Here is a 19,262-nt window from a genome sequence, read left to right on the forward strand (position 1 = left end):
GGAAAGGTAAATAATGGAATTTGTGGAATCTGTTAATTTGTTATGGATTCCATCGTGGTTTTGAAAATGCCATTTTTATGGGGAAGTGTTTTTTAGTAATAAAGACTTGTTCAGTACTTGCTCCCTAAACTGGTTGTGTTGTAAGTTATGTGTAAAGGTACATGAAATGTACCTTTTTAAAACTTAAACATTTGTTCCACTGTATTGGCACCTTTTTTCTTAATCAACTGTGTGTGATCAAGTTTTGGAGAAATCAAACTGAAACTGAGAATTATTCCTGTCCTTGCCCAGTACAGCATCAGAGACAGCAGATTAAGAATGAGGTTGAAAGAATGCTCTGCAGCTAACGAGTGGAATGGTACTCTAATGCTAGCACAGCTGGGGTGATGTTTTGAGGTTAGGATTAAGGAACATGGTGGGGGAATGGGGTGGGATGATATTTTTTTTAAATGCACCTTCACTCAATCCACACTCTATTCAGCTTCTGGGAATGCTTCACCACACCACTGGACAAATGTTCTTTTTCAGACAAGTTTAGCACAAATGTTTGGCCAAATACTAATGAAAAGTGCAGATTTAAAAAAAAATCCTGCAGTGTGCCTTAATTGTCAAGACTAGTTGAAGAGGGGAAAATGCATAGAATTAGTGTCTGGTCAGTGTGCCCCAATGACTTACTGTAAATAAAGACATTTCAATTGTATAAATGCCAGATTTTTTAAAAATCCACTGATTTATAAACTGCAGCCAATGTAACTGAAGTAATTAATTCTGAAAAGACAACATGAGATACAGAACACACACAAAATGCTAGAGCAACTCAGCTGGTCAGGCAGCATCTATGGAAAAGAGTACTGTCGACATTTCAGGCCCAGAGCCTTTGGCAGGATTTGAGTCTTGCCCCAAAACGTCGACTTTTTTCCATAGATGCTGCCTGGCCTGCTGAGTTCCTCCAACATTTTGTGTTTGTATGTGTACGCGTGTGCTGCTTTGATTTCCAACATCTGCAGATTTTCTCTTGTTTGTGATGAGGTACAGAAAATCAGTTATGCAAAATATGAAAGTGGGTGAAGCATATAAGGGCAAACCTAAAGCAGTGTATACAAAACTGAAAATGAGCGTGCATTCATTTTATTTTCCCAACATTCCCATTTACCCCTCCCACCCCCCAAGTTCTACTACTGATCTACACTCTCGAGGCAATTTACAGTGGCCAATTAACCTACAAATCTGCACATTTTCGGGATGTGGAAGCCAGAGCACCCCAAGGAGAACCTGCAGTCACAGTGAAAACTTGAAAACTCCACAAAGACAGCACCCAACATTAGGATTGAACCTGAGTCTCTGGAACTGAGAGGCATCTGTACTGGATATGGCACTGTGCCACACTATTTCCTGAAAAATAAAATTATCTGTGTCTGAGAAAGAGAAAGGTGTAACTACTTCAGGTGGAAATATCAACTAGGGGAGAAGAATTCAATCCAAAATAATAATTTGTCGTTTTCTTCACAAACTGGCCAATTATGTGTTTCCAACTTGCGGAATGGCATCTCTGGTTCCAGTAAAGGTACGCTTGTGTCACTTTTATTGTAAAAATAATTGAAACTAGGTGACGCATATGGCTTGTTAGTAAAGTTAAATCTACATACGTAAAACAAATCCATGATAAAATTAACAATTGTCAACATAATTCACTGCACATTGAGGTTGAGCTGGAGGCACAAAATCACATGCTCTGAAGGTTTTAGTTTCTTTTCATGTCCATTTTTAGAAATTAAATGTCATCAGTGCATTAGTTTGAGAACATGTTTGACCAATTTAGATTTTTGTGTACACTTGCTTATGTGTCTTTCAGATAGCAACATTTCACCTGTTACCAATTTGTCTTGTTTATCTCAAGTCTGATTGAATTAATCATATTGGAGATAATTATCTCATCCTTCACAATTTTTTTGCGTAATAGACTGTGTACACTTATATCATGCCGATGACCCTCATGATTCCTCTCCTTGAAGGTAAGTCTGTTAATTCTCAAGTCTAACATTCCTCCATTTGTCTCTGCAACTTCCATTGTCCAGGTGAACTCTCAAGCTAGTGGTTCACAAAACTGTATGGATCTCTAATTCAGCGAGTGGCCTATGATTCTGCTGTGTCTAGGTATCACAGACTGCGACTAGATTGTCAAATATAAGGACATTATGGGTGAAAATATTCTGATGTATTTTATTTTTTAGGTCTTTCATCCTGATGAGCCCATGCCACCCAATACACTCGTTGACCAATTAACTTGCTAACCATATGTCTTTGGAATGTGGGAGGAAACCAGAGCATCTGGAGGAAACCCATGTAGTCACAGGAAGAACATACAAACTCCTTACAGACAGTAACGGGAAATGAACCCGAGTCACTGACTGTGTAATAGGTGTTGTGCTAACTGCTGCACTACCGTGCTATCGATTTGAAATTTTCCTCACATGGCTGCCAAATATTGCCAACTATTTCTATTTTTACTTCAGATTTCCAGTTTCTGCAATTTCATGCTTCTGTAAATGTGATTATATCTTCACCATTTTTCATTTCCTATGAAAGTCATAGAGACAAGCAACATGAAAAGAAACTTATCGTCTCATCATTCCCATGCAAATCCTTCAGTCCCATTTCCTGGCTGTAGTCTGCAGCTTTCCATTTCTTGGCATTTCAAATGTTCAAATAAATATTTTTTTGTCTCTTATGAGAGTGCTATTCTCCTCTATCCTCCAAGGCAGGATGTTCTAGATTTCAAGCTCCATCTGAATGAAAAAATAATCTTCAAACCCCTTTCAAATTTCCTACAATTATTTAAAAATAATTTTCTCTGATAACAGAACTTTTGCTCAGAAGAAAAGCTTTTCCACTAACTTCCCCATTTATACTCCTCATGTTTATTTTTATATACCTGATTTAGGTCAGTATTTAACCTTCTTTACTTCATAGTAAATAAACCCAATCTACAGAGTCTCTCCTTGTGACTGAAACATTCCATCCCAGGCAACATCCAAATGAACAACTTCTGAAACCACATGAATGTAACCACTTTCTTGCTAATAATGTGGTGAACAAAGCAGTGCATAAAATTCTAGCTGTGAACAAGTTGATATAGTACTGAAGAGAGGATGCTCACCAGTTTTGTTCATTTGAGTCGCTCAAATTCAATAAGAGTTTGAGTTTCTGTCAGCCTACTTCATTCTTATCTGACTGAAGAATGTGTTTAATAGATTTCTCAAGTGTGCTTTAGAATTTGGGAAATCTGTTTAGATCAAATATTGACTGCTTCATCACCAATATATTTTAGAAAAAAAATGGGTAACATTAAAATGAAACAGCATTCCCAAAGAGTTCAGATGCTGTATTCTGAAGTTCAGCCTGCCTGGACTGGTATCCAGCTGTTCATCTCCCGCCTCCCACTGATTATTACAGCACCATGTTGAGTGGCAATTTTGTAAACATAGGCATGTCCAGAAGAAGCTTCCATGTGCTTATGAAATGTTTACCTTGTTTGAATGATTCCTCCATTAAGATCCACCAATTGACACCTGGAAACTTGACCCCAATAAATTAAAGTCTCAAAGCATTTAGCACCAAAAGACAACACAGAGCTTCAGACAAGACTGAGCACATCCTTTGTCAACATGCAATCACGTTCCCACTACAAATTCCAGGCAAAATTTTGTCAACTTTGATTTATTTTCCAAATATTTGATTAGACCTATTCGTTTTTGCTCATGTGTTATTTATTTTCGGTTTTCGAGAAAACATGCATTATATAGATAGATACTTCATTGATCCCAAAGGAATTTACAGTGTCACAGCAGCATTACAAGTGCACAAATATACAAATATTAGAAAAGAAGTAATAAAAAAAAATTACCTCAAACAGTCTAACAAAAGGTGGTCATTACTTCCCCAGCCATAGATTGACTCAATATAGAACCTAATGGCTGAGGATATAGAGTATTCTGTTTCACAAGGATGTTGTCACATTCTACACAGTAAAAGGGGTTATACGTCTTTGTAGAAATCATTACTGGCTATTTTTTCTCAAAAACATATTTATTTAAACATAGCCTATTTTACAAGATCTTGTTAGTATTGTGACTCTATATCATAGGCATTTGACCTGCATAGCTGTGCATGGTAGGGGAAAAACCCACAGGTTTTCAACCAAACTTCTTGCTTCTTAACACACATCATCTCTTCTGCATGATATCTTTCAGTAAGCTGGTTCCTAGTGATAAGCCAGTGGCATTTTTTCGCAGCCAGTCCCTAATCAGGAATTATCATAAGAAAGTGCAGGCATCCATCAACCTTTTACCACAGTGATTTATGTTCAAAGTTAGGATTATTTATTCAGCTGAAAATCCCTTCAAACAACAAACTGGATAAAAGAGCATCGCTCTCTGGATTAGCTTGCTCACATAATAAATTGAGAAAATAGGTTCCGGCAACAAAATGACAGGCTGTCTTTATCTTTGAACTGCTTCAGCTGTTTAATTTGTTGGTGTCTGTTCTTTTATCCTTCCTGACTGTGAGCACATGGAAACTCTTTGACTGTCTTAAATGACATACCAGCACAACGCAACATGCCTGCCCGGGTTTTGGCTGTGCTACATAAAGCCTGAGGTTTTAATTTTGAGTTGAATACTGTGAGATAAAATTGTACATTTAGCAGGCTAAACAACTGGAATCTGATTAAGATCCCGAATGGGAAATGAGCCCCAACGAAACATTAAGGAGCCTTTGAGAAATGCTCAGAGACCTGACCTGCTCTTCTTGAATCAGATGGAGTCTGCAGTATTCATTGTTGTTCAAAACTTACTGAACAGTATTATCCTTTAAAACTTCTCCCAAGCCACAGAAACTTGTTTCAATGAATTACTTTAGGGGTTTTTCTGCACTTTGCTACTGCAGAGAAATTGAAATGTAAAATTAATTTGTATTAAAATGGAATTATAAGAAGGTACAGCATATGATGAATGCAAGGAGAGGAAGAAGGAATTGATTTACACGCATAATGGAACCTTATACAGTTTAAAATGCTTCAAATATAACATTACTCAGCAGCCCTTTGAAAGATACATCAAATCAATCAGTAAGCATTGTGGCTAAATCAGAAAACAATGTCTCTGAAATCTTTTACTGTTATAAATGTAAGCATGCCAACTGTTAGATATGTGCAAAGATCCCTCAGTTAGCAAGGAGGCAAATCAATTATCACATAGTTTTCACTAAGCTGAGAATATTTGTCTAGATACCAAAGAACCCCGTTCTTAAAAGGTTATCCAAAGTTTTTATTATCCTTTTTGCTCTTGTGTTTAGAAACATGAGAAACTTGGTACGTTCAGCATTGCAGTATTTTGCAATAACTAACATTTACATACCATGTGAAATGTTCTAATTGTGTTTCTTTGGTGCTTAAATATATTATAAGTTTATTTCCAAGTCACTGACATTTATGAAACCTAGTTATTATTTTCACTTCTACTTTGATCACTCATTTTTTTTTTGTTTTTTTTTGAAATGAGCATATTAATTCTTTTGTGTTGCTGCTCATGGTACTAATCTTATTTTTTTGAATAGAGGTCATGGGTTCAAGTCCTGTTCCAGAAACCTGAGCATAAAATCTAAACTGACACCTGAGTGCAGATCTGTTACACTGATGGAATGCTACGCCTACGGAGAGACTTTCTCTAACCTGAGGGCATTAAATCAAGGTCCTACCTACCCTTTCAGTTCCCACCATACCACTTCGATGGGCGTTCTCTTCAGTGTCATGGCCAGTCATTGTCCCTCAACCAATAGACCTGATCATGGCCTGGTGGAGGAAACATGTGAGTGACAATTAACTCCAACATAATTTAACAGTGTTACACATAAAGCTATCGAAAACTGTATTAAACATACTAAAGTTGCGAAAGGCATCAGATAAGCACACCTGACTCCATTCTTTGGTTTCTTTCATTCCTTTCATATTGACCCTGAACACATAGCCCAGAGATGATCAGTTTTTTTTTAAGTGCTTAACAGAAGATGCAGCCAGATGAAATTCATGAGATTTTCCAATGATTGCAATGCCAACAATTACTTCTTTTATATTTATACCATCATTAAATGATTATCAGTTAGAAAATCTAAGCCTTTAGAAATTTGAGTATTTGACAAAGAGGGTGAAGAAAGGATAACTAGTAGATGTGGTCTATTTGAATTTCTAGAAGGCATTCAATACAATGCTACATAAAAATGTTTTTTTTTTTGCACAAGGTAAGAACACACAGGGTTTGACTCTCCTGCATAGGAAATTGACCAACTAACAAGAAAAAAAGTTGGGATAAATAAATCCTACTGAGATTGGAAGTCAACGCCTTATGAGGTGTCACACAATCCTGTGGCCTTAATTATTTATATTCTAAACTTCAGCTATGATCTTATGAATCAGAATCAGAATCAGGTTTCTATCACTGGCATGTGTCATGAAATTTGTTAACTTAGCAGCAGCAGTTCAATGCAATACATAATATAGAAGAAGAGAAAAAAGTAATACTAATGGTAATAAATAATTAAGTAAATCAATTACAGTATACGTATATTGAATAGATTAAAAATCATATAAAAATACAGAAATTCAGACTGTGGTTGGCATGGCAGGGAGAGTTTTTCTTCCTTCTCCCCTCTGCGTGAGATGTGGGACATTTGAGAGACCTCGAACTTTTACTGGGCTCATGGACTTCTTCATCAAGTTATGGTATTGTTGTGCTGTTGTAACTATATGTTATAATTATGTGGTTTTGTCAGTTTTTTCAGTCTTGGTCTGTCTTGTGTTTTGTGATATCACACTGGAGGAAATATTGTATCATTTCTTAATGCGTGCATTACTAAATGACAATAAAAGAGGACTACGGGTCTTCATAATCTAAAATAATGCATATTAAAAAAGTGAGGTCGTGTTCACTGATCCAATGTCCATTCACAAATCCTATGGCAGAGGGGGAGAAGCTGTTCCTGAATCGCTGAGTGTGTGCCTTCAGGCTTCTGTACCTCCTACCTGATGGTAACAGTGAGAAAAGGGCATGCCCTGAGTGCTGGAGGTCCTTAATAATGGACCCTACCTTTCTGAGACACCACTCTTTGAAGATGTCCTGGGTACTTTGTAGGCTAGTACCCACGATGGAGCCGACTAAATTTTCAAACCTCTGCAACTTCTTTCGGTCCTGTGCAGTAGACCACCACCACCCCCCACCCCCGCCCACCTCCATACCAGACAGTGATCCAGCCTGTCAGAATGCTCTCCACGGTACATTAATAGAATTTTTTGAGTGAATGATCTTATTGACTTATTGATCTTATTAAATGATTTTATTGACTTACTCCTCCACCTCACTGCAACCAGTGGAGGTTCCCACCTGCTTCAAAAGGGCATCAATCATACTGGTGCCCAAGAAGAGCAAGGAGAGCTGCCTCAACTATTTTTGACAAGTTACACACACATCTACTCTGCTAAAATGCATTGAGAGGTTGGTCATGGCTAGAACCGACTTCTGCCTAAACAAGGACCTGGATCCACTGCACTTTGTCAACTGCCACTATAGGTTTGCAGCAGAAGCCATTTCACTGGTTCTCCATTCTGTCTTGGACCATCAATACCTACATCAGACTTCTTCTTATTGTTTACATCTCAGCATTCACCACTATCTTACCTCCAGTTCTAATCAACTTAGGCCTCTGTTCCTCCCTTTGCAACTGTATCCTTGACTTCCTCATTAGGAGACCACAGTAAGTGTGGACCTGAAATAACATCTCTTCTTCACTGACAATCAACACAGGCACACCTCAAGGATGTGTGCTCTACTCGTTCTACAGCCATGACTGCGTGGCTAGGCACAGCTCAAATGGCATCTAGAAATTCACCATTGACAATTGCTGTTGGCAGAAATTCAGATTGCAAATAAGAGTGGGATAGATCTGTTGGCTGAGTGGTGTCACAACACAACCTTGCACTCAACATCAGTAAGACCAAGGATTTGAGTGTGGACCAGGGAAGGGGAAATTGAGGGAACACACACCAGTCCTTATCGTGGGATCAGCAGTGGAAAGGGTGAGCAGTTTCAAGTTCCTGGGTGCCAACATCTTTGAAGATCAGTTCTGGGCCCAACGTGTGTGTCTGTCTAGGTACCATAACCAATGCAGATGTTGGTGACCATGATTTTCCATATAGATCTATCCTTCATTCTTTGGATGACTTCTATTTCCTCAATGTGTAGCCACCTGGCTATGCTTTTGATGTACATAAGCCGAGGTCTTCCTCGACGTTTGCTCCCCTCAATCTTTCCAGAGAGTATGAGTTTGCCCAACATACCGATGCAAACAAGTGTCTATACTTCATTAGGAGTTTGAGAATACAGTACTCAGTATGTCTTTAAGTATTCTTAACAGATTTCAGCAGATGTACTTTTGAGAGCATTCTACCTGGTTGCATCACCATCAAGTATGGAAATGCTAGAAAAAGCTACAGAGGGTTATAGACCTCAGCCAGTTCCATCTCTAACCTCTCCACTGTCTGCATCACTGCTTAGTATGGAGGGTCTAAAGCACAAGATCATGAGGCTTCATAGAACTGTAGACTCAACCAGCCCCATCACGACCTTAAGTCGCCCCATCACTGAGGACATCTTCAAAAGCTGATGCCTCTGAAAGGTGGCATCCATTATTAAGGACTCCCATCACCCAGGACGTGCCCTCTTCTCATTGGTGCCATCTGAGAGGAGGTACAGGAGTCTGAAGACACACACCAAATGTTTTAGGAACAGCTTCTTCCCTTCCACCATCAGATTTATAAACAGTCCATGAATCCATGGACACTGTATCAGTACATTTCTCTCTTCGTTTGCTCTATTTATTTATTTCTACATTTCTTATTGTAACTTAAAATATATTTTTGTGTCGCCCTGTGCTGCTGCCACAAACAACAAACTTCACAACATATGTCCGTGATAATAAACCTAATTCTGATTCTGATTATCAGATTATTCCATCCTCTTTCCTTCTTCATATACATCATATTTTAAATTATGGATTGAATACAGGAGCAGAGACAGCTTGCTGCAATTAAGTAGAGCCCTACTGAGACAATACTTTGAATGCACATCTTGCATCCTCCTACCCGAGGAAGGGTATATTTGTGACAATTTGCCGGGTTGATTCCAGGGTTGGTAGATTTGTCATATGTGGTGAAATGAAACAGAATGAGCCACGAGTTCAGGAGAATGGTAACGGAAGCAGGGGAGGAGGGGTGTTGGGATCTCACTGAAACAAACAAAATCTTTATGGTGCTTGACAAGGTAGGAGGTGGGTTGAAGAACTGATGTTTTCCTGGCTGGGGTCACAATCTTAAAATAAGGGGTCAGTCATTCAGGACAGAGATGAGATAATATCTCTTCAGCCAGAGGGTGAAAAATTCTCTGAACAAGATGTCTGCAACTTTAGTGACTGAGTATACTTAAGACAGGGATCAATACTGCATCAAGGGACATGAAGTTAATGCATAAAATTGGTACCTGATAGAAGATCAGCCATAATTGTATTGGAATACAGAGAAGGCACAAGGGCCAAATGGCCAACTCTGGCATTTATTTCCCATGTTATTAAGCATGTTAGATACCAATAAGATAAGACTATTGGCTCTACACCAAAATAAAAATCTTGAATCCCTGGCTATGCTTGAAAGAGTGCTATTTTTACATTGTCTTCATAAAATACAATCACATATTAATTATCATTGAAGTATCATTTTAGTTCCATCAACAGCAACATTTTGGATTTAATTATAATGTTTGCATATCAATATATTTTATAGGTACATGTTCAAAAGCTAGATGGCAAGTCAAACAAGAAACTATGAGAAAGGTTAACCTTTAAGTTGTCTTGGAAGTTCTTAGAAAGTTACCTGAAGAACAGACGTAATGGGCAGACGTAATGAATTTGCCTCTGTGATCTTGGGTAGCTGGAAACAAATAAAGATCAAAAGGAACAGATCCACTATGTATGAAAGTGATGGGCGGTAAAACACAAACATCAGATTTTTAATCGGCAGAAATGCCCCAATATCAGCTTCATAGTTGAACCTTGTATCCTTGTGATAAAGCTCTGCTTTAACATGAAATTGTGTTCCAGATTAACCTCAGCTATGCAATTTAAGGTCCTAAAATATGTGTAATATTCCCTCTCGGCTCTTTCTATATAAGGCTAATGAGCTGTAGTTTCTGCAGTTCTTTTCATAATCAAATTTATTAGCAACTGTGAAGAATGAAATATAAGGAATAGTGACTGGTTTCATCAAGCTTTAGTTTTAAAACCCAGAGGATTTTTAAAAAGAACAAAAAATCTGCAAGGGAAAGAGATGCCATGTTTCTATAAACAAAAATTGATTAGGTGTGAAAGTTCTACAAAAAAAAGAGGATAACTTTAAAGAACAGAAAGCCTTTTAGTGTTCATGGAATAGAAAAAGATGAAAATAGATAAGTTTTAATCTGAGCTGCTGGCAACTATTGTTGGATTTATAATATTACAGAGGGCTGTTGAGATAAGCAGCTTGGACAGAAAGGCATCCATTAATTGTGGACGGTAGCAGTCTTTTCCCCAGGACAGAGGACTTCAAAACTAAAGAGCATAGATTTAGCATGAGAGGGGAAAGATTTAAAATGGACTTCAGACACTTGGGAATGGGACCAACTCTCAGGGCCTCACAACTGGCCACTTTTTGATGTTCCAAGGATGCGGCCTGGAAGGCGAGCGTGCCTTCAGGGTTCTGGATTTTCGTGGCTCTGGGGACATGCTGATTCTAGGCTGGTACCCCTGATTGAAGCGTCGTGGGAGAACACGGAACATCAGGAGCAGAGGATTAGCAGCTGGAGATTGTGTGTCCCGAGAGCTGCCTTTCTGGTGCCGACTCTCTGGGCGCAGAGTTCGGAAAAATCAATTCTGATTTGATGGAGATGGAAGTGAGAGTACAGAGGAACATCTGGAAAACTTCTGAAGTGCCCGCTTCGCTGCCGCTGCTACTGTGTGGTAACCGGAATCTCCGGAGCAGAAGGACCCGAATCCTTGGCTTTGCTTGTTTCGGCGGCCGGGGCGAGGTTGAAGGTGCTCGGCAGAGGATGGTGCTCGGGAGGCTGTATTGAAGGGGCTGGTTGGAGGCTCGAAGTTTTCGGACGGACGGACTCAGTGTGGGCTGATTCCAAGGCATCGGCAAGTTGACGGTGCCTGGAGGTTTATGGCAGGGAGTTTCTCCCTTTTGCTGCCGCTATCGGGCACTCAGGAGTCGATCGACTCGGGGACTTTGAGACTTTTTTTTACCACGCCCATGGTTTGTTCTTCATCAAATTATGGTATTGCTTTGCACTGCTGTAACTATATGTTATAACTATGTGGTTCTGTCAGTGTTAGTCTTTGGTTTATCCTGTTTTCTGTGATATCACTCCAGAGCAACATTGTATCATTTCTTAATGCATGTATGCATTTCGAAATGACAATAAAAGAGGACTGAGTGTTCTCATAATCTAAAAAAAAACAGACCTTTCACATCATAAATCAGTGAGTTGTTTGTTATGTCTCCCCTTCACTGTGAAAAGGAGACACCTCTTTTCCCCTTGCTAGGCGGAGAGAGAGGGAAAGCCCATGGTATATCGAATGACTGGGTGAACGAGTAGTTTTTGGGGTACTGCAAATCTGTGTTTTTATTGATGCTTTGCTGCACGCTTGAGTGCTCGGTGGAGAGTACTGATGCTTTTTTGGTGGTGGGGGCGGTCGTTGCCTTACTGCTGTTTGTGCATGGGAAGGGGGAGCTGGGGGGGTGGCTGTGGGGTGCTAACGTTTTAGCTGTCATTCATTCTTTGGAGCACTCCTCTGTTTTTGAGGATGTCTGTGAAGAAAAAGACTTTCAAGATGTATATTGTATACATTCCTCAGACATTAAATGTAGCTACTGAAGCCTATTGAGACGCAACCTTTTCATGACAGGATGGCGAGTATTTGGAACTAACTGCCAGAGGAAGTATTTGAGCCAGGTCCAATAGTATCATTCAAGAAGCACTTAGATAGGTACATGGAAGCCAGGGATTAGAGTCTATGGAGTAAACACAGGAAAGTGGGACAAAATGGCTGAGCACCATGACTGACGTGGGCTCATTGGGCCAAAGGGCCAATAGGTTAGATTAGATTAGATCATCTGTGATATCTGTGATGTATTGCTCTATGGCTCTATGACTCTAAATTGCAGATCAATGTAAGAATCTTCCTGGAAGAAGCTGAATATTTTAATTTAATGGATACTCCGTTATTTCCATCTAAGCTAGCATGCATATTTTGCTGGAAATGATTGAAAAAATTTGTTTTATCATTATTTTTAGGAATTTGTTCCATAGCATCAATCAAGAATTTTAAGTCAAGAATTTCAGCCTATCTTTGCCTCTAATTTATTCACTTGCTGCATTAGAAAATGTTACAGCTGCTGAGGTTTCAATTTAAGTTTGCTTTACACATGCTGTTAACCTTGTAATGAGTCACCACAGGATCTAAACAGCAACTCTAGTAAATCATGGATTATCAAATGAGATGTTGGTTCCTAATTGCTCTTAAAGAGAGGAACAGTTTGCCATAAATTTGTGAACAAATACACAGTTTAGAATCTCAAAATTAAAGCTGAATGCAAGGTTCCCCTTGTTCTTTGAGTGCTTCTAGCAATCTGCTGAATGGCTGAAATCAAGTATTTGAAATTCATACACAGATATAACCTGCAGACAAACTGAAATTAGAAATGTTGATCACTGTATGAGATCTTAAAGTATCTCATATATTGTGTTGATAATATAAATCATAAACGTAAGTTCAGAAGAGGGTTTGAGAGCCCACAATTAACTTGAAGATCTTATGCTCCAGGTGTTCACGCCCGAAGGAATCAGTGGCTGGAAAATTAATATTGAATCTTGTTAAAAACAGAAAATGCTGGAAAAGAACATGTCAGGCTGCTTCTATATAGAAGGGAACAGTCAACATTCTTTTGTCAGATCTGCTCAGCTCGCCTCCTCCCTCCGCTTTTGCTTGTTTGAATATTGCTAGCATGTACCGCCATCTCATAAAGGCGAGTGTGGAGAAGGCAGGAGCAGAGAGTAATTTTTTCCACCACTTTAGGAGATTGTGCAGGTTTCTTCCATTGTCGTCTGGCTGCAGAGCATTGACCGAACACATGGATAAGTTGCTTTATCAAAAGACAATTGGATTTCATGGCATACATGCTGACTATATGTATATGGATCCTGTAGTTATCAATTATATTAGTGTATTGGCTTTGTCATATATTAGCCATCCTTTATATCTATTGCAATGGCTCAAACGTTAGTAGTGCAGTGGACTAGAATGAATCAAGGCAATACGATCCTTGACACCACCATCAACATTATGGAGTCACATTGAAATTACAATTACTACAAGAGCAGACCAGGGGCTGGGTATCACCACTGAACAGATCACCCCATTTTCCACTGTACCCGAGACATGTCAATAGTGTGAAAGAATACTGTCTATTTGCCTGGTTGAGTGTAGTTACCACAATTTGTAGGACAAAGTAGCCCACCTAAATGGCACCCTGTAAATCACTCGAAACATTCACTCCCCTACACAATTCTTCGTCATCTCTGTTCCAAATGGACATCCCTCTCTACTGGTCCTAGATTCACCCACAAAAAGAAACATCCTCGCCACATCAACTCTATCTAGGCACTTCAACATGTAATAGGTTGCAATGAGATTCCCCCCCCATCCCACCACCACCCCCTTATTCTCTTCAACTTCAATGAGTACAGGCCCAGAGCCATCAGACATTCCTTATGTACAGTGGCATGCAAAGGTTTGGGCACCCCTGGACAAAATTTCTGTTACTGTGAATAGTTAAGTGAGTAGAAGCTGAACTGATCTTCAAAAGTCATAAATTTAAAGATGAAACATTCTTTTCAACATTTTAAGCAAGATTAGTGTATTATTTTTGTTTTGTACAAATTTAGACTGAAAAAAAAGGAAAGCAGCACCATGCAAATGTTTGGGCACCCTAAGAGATTTGAGCTCTCAGATAACTTTTACCAAGGTCTCAGACCTTAATTAGCTTGTTAGGGCTATGGCTTGTTCACAGTCATCGTTAGGAAAGGCCAGGTGATGCAAATTTCAAAGCTTTATAAGTACCCTGACTCCTCAAACTTTGTCCCAACAATCAGCAGCCATAGGCTCCTCTAAGCAGCTGCCTAGCACTCTGAAAATTAAAATAAATTATCCCCACAAAGCAGGAGAAGTCTATAAGAAGATAGCAAAACGTTTTCAGGTAGCCGTTTCCTCAGTTCGTAATGTAATTAAGAAATGGAGGTTAACAGGAATGGTGGAGGTCAAGCTGAGGTCTGGAAGACCAAGGAAACTTTCCAAGAGAACTGCTCGTAGGATTGCTAGAAAGGCAAATCAAAACCATGTTTGACTGCAAAAGACCTTCAGGAAGATTTAGCAGACTCTGGAGTGGTGGTGCACTGTTCTACTGTGCAGCAACACCCGCACAAATATAACCTTCATGGAAGAGTCATCAGAAGAAAATCTTTTCTGTGTCTTCACCACAAAATTCAGTGTCAGAAGTTTGCAAAGGAACATCTAAACAAGCCTGATGCATTTTGGAAACAAGTTCTGTGGACTGATGAAGTAAAAATAGAACTTGTTGGCCACAATGAGCAAAGGTATGTTTGGAGAAAGAAGGGTGCAGAATTTCATGAAAAGAAACCCTCTCCAACTGTTAAGCACGGGGGTGGATTGATCATGCTTTGGGCTTGTGTTGCAGCCAGTGGCACAGGGAATATTTCGCTGGTAGAGGGAAAAATGAAGTCAATTAAATACCGACAAATTCTGAAAGCAAACTTCACACTACCTGTAACAAAAGCTGAAGATGAAAAGAGGACGGCTTCTACAACAGGATAATGATCCTAAACACACCTCAAAATCCACAATGGACTACCTCAAGAGGCACGGGCTGACGGTTTTGCCATGGCCTTCACAGTCCCCCAACCTAAACATCATCGAAAATCTGCAGATAGACCTCAAAAGAGCAGTGCATGCAAGACAGCCCAAGAATCTCACAGAACTAGAAGCCTTTTACAAGGAAGAATGGGCGAAAATCCCCCAAACAAGAATTGAAAGACTCTTAGCTGGCAACAGAAAGCATTTACAAGCTGTGATACTTGCCAAAGTGGGTGTTACTAAGTACTGACCATGCAGGGTGCCCAAACTTTTGCTTCTGGCCCTTTTCCTTTTTTGTTATCTTAAAGCTGTAAAAGGTGGAAATAAAAAAGTAGTCTTGCTTAAAATATTAAAGAAATGTGTCATCTTTAATTTTATGCCTTTTGGAAATCAGATCATCTTTTACTCACTTAGCTATTCACTGTAACAAGAAATTTTGACCAGGGGTGCCCAAACTTTTGCATGCTGCTGTATGTTAACCCTTTCATTCCTGGAATCATTTTTTGTGAACTTCCTCTGAAGCCTTTCCAATGCAGGCACACAATCTCTGTTGATGATCTCAAATTAAGAATTTCAGTCTAGCTTTGTCTAACTTATTCACTTACCATCTCCAAGAAACAAAGCAATTATCTGCATGGGCTACTCTGAAACCATCTCCCAAATCTGCAAACCCTACCACTGAAGACGACAAGGGTAGCAGACGCATGAGAACATCAACACCTTCAGGTTACCTGCCATACTGTCCTGATTTGGAAATATAAAAGCATCCTTTTGTTGTCACTGAAGCTCCATCTTCAAGAGCACTGTGGGAGTATCTTCAACTGAAAGACTGCAAGGGATCATGAAAATAGCTCACCTCCACCTTCTCCAGGCCAATCAGGTTTGAGCAATAAATGCCAGCCTCATCAAGGATACCAATATTCTCAAAATGTCTACCACTACATCCAATTTGCACGTTGATGGAGTTGAAATTGTTTTGGTTCAAATCAAAGACTGCATTGACACTTGAATGTACAAATAAATTCCCCAGCATTTCACGACATCTAACACCCTGGAAAACCGAGTGATTCTACCAAAACTGTGTGTTTTCTACCTGCTGGTTCCTTTTAAATGCATGCTGCATACTTTCCACCTTCTTTCTCCCCTTGGAACAATCAACAGAATGCGAAAACCTTGGAAAATCTTACCAGCAAAGCCATTTGCTTCCCATTTGAAATCAATCATTATTAGATATTTGGGGGCGTATGACTCTGATGAAAAATTAGTCATTTCTCATTCAACATTAAAGCATCTACCATTAAATTATTTTCCCTGGGGCCTTTTAAATTAGAAGCACCTCAATTACATGTAACATTTGAGAAGCCCATCTGGTTTGAAGAACAGTAAATAACGTTCATGATATCATGCAGGCCGTGAACAATTTAACTAATGTTCTATAGATTGAAGTTTATTGAATGTGACTGATACAGCTTCTCTTTAATGTACGTTCCAAGAACAATAGAGGAGAATATTTTTAAGTGTTGAATGATCAATATCAGGGTGATAGAGGAAAGCAGGTGCGAGATCGCAATTTTGGTAGATGTCCTCGACAAGTACTGTCAGGTTATCTGTGGGCTTTCTCTGTATGCTCTAAATGATCTGGAAGGAGAATGGTGTCAAGTTGGCAGGCATTGCCCAGGAATCCCTACAGGTTAACTGATGGGTTGAGTCAGTGGTAAGGAAGGCAAATGCAGTGTTAACATTCATTTTGAGAGGACTAGAATATAAGAGCAAAAATGTAATGCTGAGGCTTTATAAGGCATTTACCAGACTACACTTAGAGTATTGTGGGTAGATTTGGGCCCCTTATCTAAGAAATGATGTGCTGGCATTGGAGAGGGTCCAGAGGAGGTTCACAAGAATGATTCTGGAAATAAAAGGGTTAACATATGAGGAGTGTTTGAGGGCTCTGGGCCTGTACTAGCCTGAGTTTCGAAGAATGATGGGATGATTTTATTGAAACCAATCAAATGTTGAAAGGCCGAGAGAGAGTTGATGTGGAGAGGATGTTTCCTATAGTAGGTGAGCCCAGGACCAAAGGGCACAGACTTAGAATAGAGGGATGTCTGTTTAGAACAGAGATGAGGAGTAATTTCTTTAGCTGTAGGGTGTTGACTCTATGGAGGTTGATAGGTTATTGAATTATTAAGGGTTTCAAAGATTATGGAGAGAAGGCAGGAGAATGTGGTTGAGGGGGATAATAATTCAGCCATGATGGATGGGCTGAATGGCCTCATATTGCTCCTATGTCTTTTGGTCTTATGGACTTATGCTTAGAGAGTCCAGTCATGTCAGTTCTGGTGGGACACCCAAATGCAGCTGCATGAACAACTGGTCTACTATTACAGTTGAAGGGAAAGAAATTTTAGTAAATGCGCTATCCAGGACGCTAAAGGGCTGAATACATAAGGGTGCAATTTTTATGAAGTTGCTACACCCCTACGCATCCCCCAAAGGTTGTTGAAGTATAATCAGGACCAGCTGGCTCTTGATCGTTATTGGCTTACTTGAGATTGTAATCTCTGAGGCGAGATACACAGCTGCAGGGGACCCAATGCATAATTTAACTGTCTGCTTCATGCTCCTCATGTAAAAAGAATCAAAGAATTAAAGAAAAAATTAAAAGGAAAAAAAATTATGGAACTACCAAGATACTAATCAAAACATAATTTTCAGAACAAGAGAATGGGTATAGCATTTAAAATTTGCTTCTGTTCCTCCTCTCAAAATATGAATGTGGATTAGATTTAAATCTGGAACTTCCTTTTATATAAATTGAGTTATGCAACATGATAGTGCAGTGATTAGCACAACGCTTTATAGTAGAGGTGACCTGGGTTCATTTCCTGCCGCTGACTCTAAAGAATTTGTACATTCACCCCATGATCATGTGGGTTTCCTTCAGCTGCTTTGGCTTCCTCCCACAGTCCAACGGTGGACCGGTTGGTAGGTTAATTGGTCATTGTAAATTGTCCTGAGATTAGGCTAGGGTTAAATTGGGAAATTGCAAGGGCCAGAAGGGCGTTCTCTGCACCGTATCTCAATAAATAAATAAATAAACAAACAAACTTTGCCAGTCTGAATCATTCCATACAAGGATTCCACTGGGTAGGGGTTAAACTCCTTGGCCAGTACCACACTCAATAAGCAGTTGTTAAACCACTTGAGCACAAAATGCATATTTCTTGCTGACTTTTGATTGGCCAAATTTGCATCAATAAGGTCTCTACATTGACATAATTAGCTTTACTTCTTTCTATTTGTTGACATGAGAATGAACAACAGCTCAGCTTCTATAACATGCATTTCCACATCTAAAAAAGATCCATAAAACACGCATCTGTAGAGAGAAACAGACATTGTTGTGGAGTATTGAAAACATACCAAAATGTACATATCAGGTCAGTATCATTACAAAAGGTGAAGCATTAGTAAAGGATAAGTGAATAGAGCCACAATTCCTTTGTGATGAATGATTTATTTGTGTACATTTTAGTAACCCTTTAATTCCATTGCTTGTTGACACTGCCCCAGGCTTAAGTAATTACCACCCACCCAGACTTGTGAATAGGTCTTACAGATACTTCAACAAACATCATTTTACCATCACCTGCATTTATCACACCCAGTCTAAGTGTCATGAAGGTTTGCATGTTGGTTCTTGATAACTTGTGTCATAAATCAGAAGAAGCATTTCAGTTGTCAATTCAGACACATGAATGAGAAATTCTAAAAATGAGTGTTTGCTCAAGCAAGTCTACAGCTGAGATAAGTATTAATGTCACTCAAAGTTGTTTATGGAGTAGTGGTAACATTAGTAACTGGACTATATAAGTCGGAGCATTATCAAAAAACTTGAATTTCTCATGATTCATGTTCAGAACAAGAGCATCAACAGGCAGTGTCAGTGCGATTAACTGAAATAAGAAGCAGCTTATATTTCGATGATAAGTATTCAGCAGGTCTTAACATCTCAGCATGAAGTTCTTAAAGCCTATGGATCTATCTGTCTGAAAGCCATCTTTCCTCTTGTTAACCATGTCCATCTGTAGATTGAACATCTTTGCAGTTCACCACAATTCCAAGAAGAAAGCCTATTAACTAATAAGGCTTTAGGGGAGCCATGACACACATTTCACTGTACATTGTTGGAA

This window comes from Mobula birostris, chromosome 24 (assembly GCF_030028105.1).
Source record: "Mobula birostris isolate sMobBir1 chromosome 24, sMobBir1.hap1, whole genome shotgun sequence".
Lineage (NCBI taxonomy): Eukaryota > Metazoa > Chordata > Chondrichthyes > Myliobatiformes > Myliobatidae > Mobula > Mobula birostris.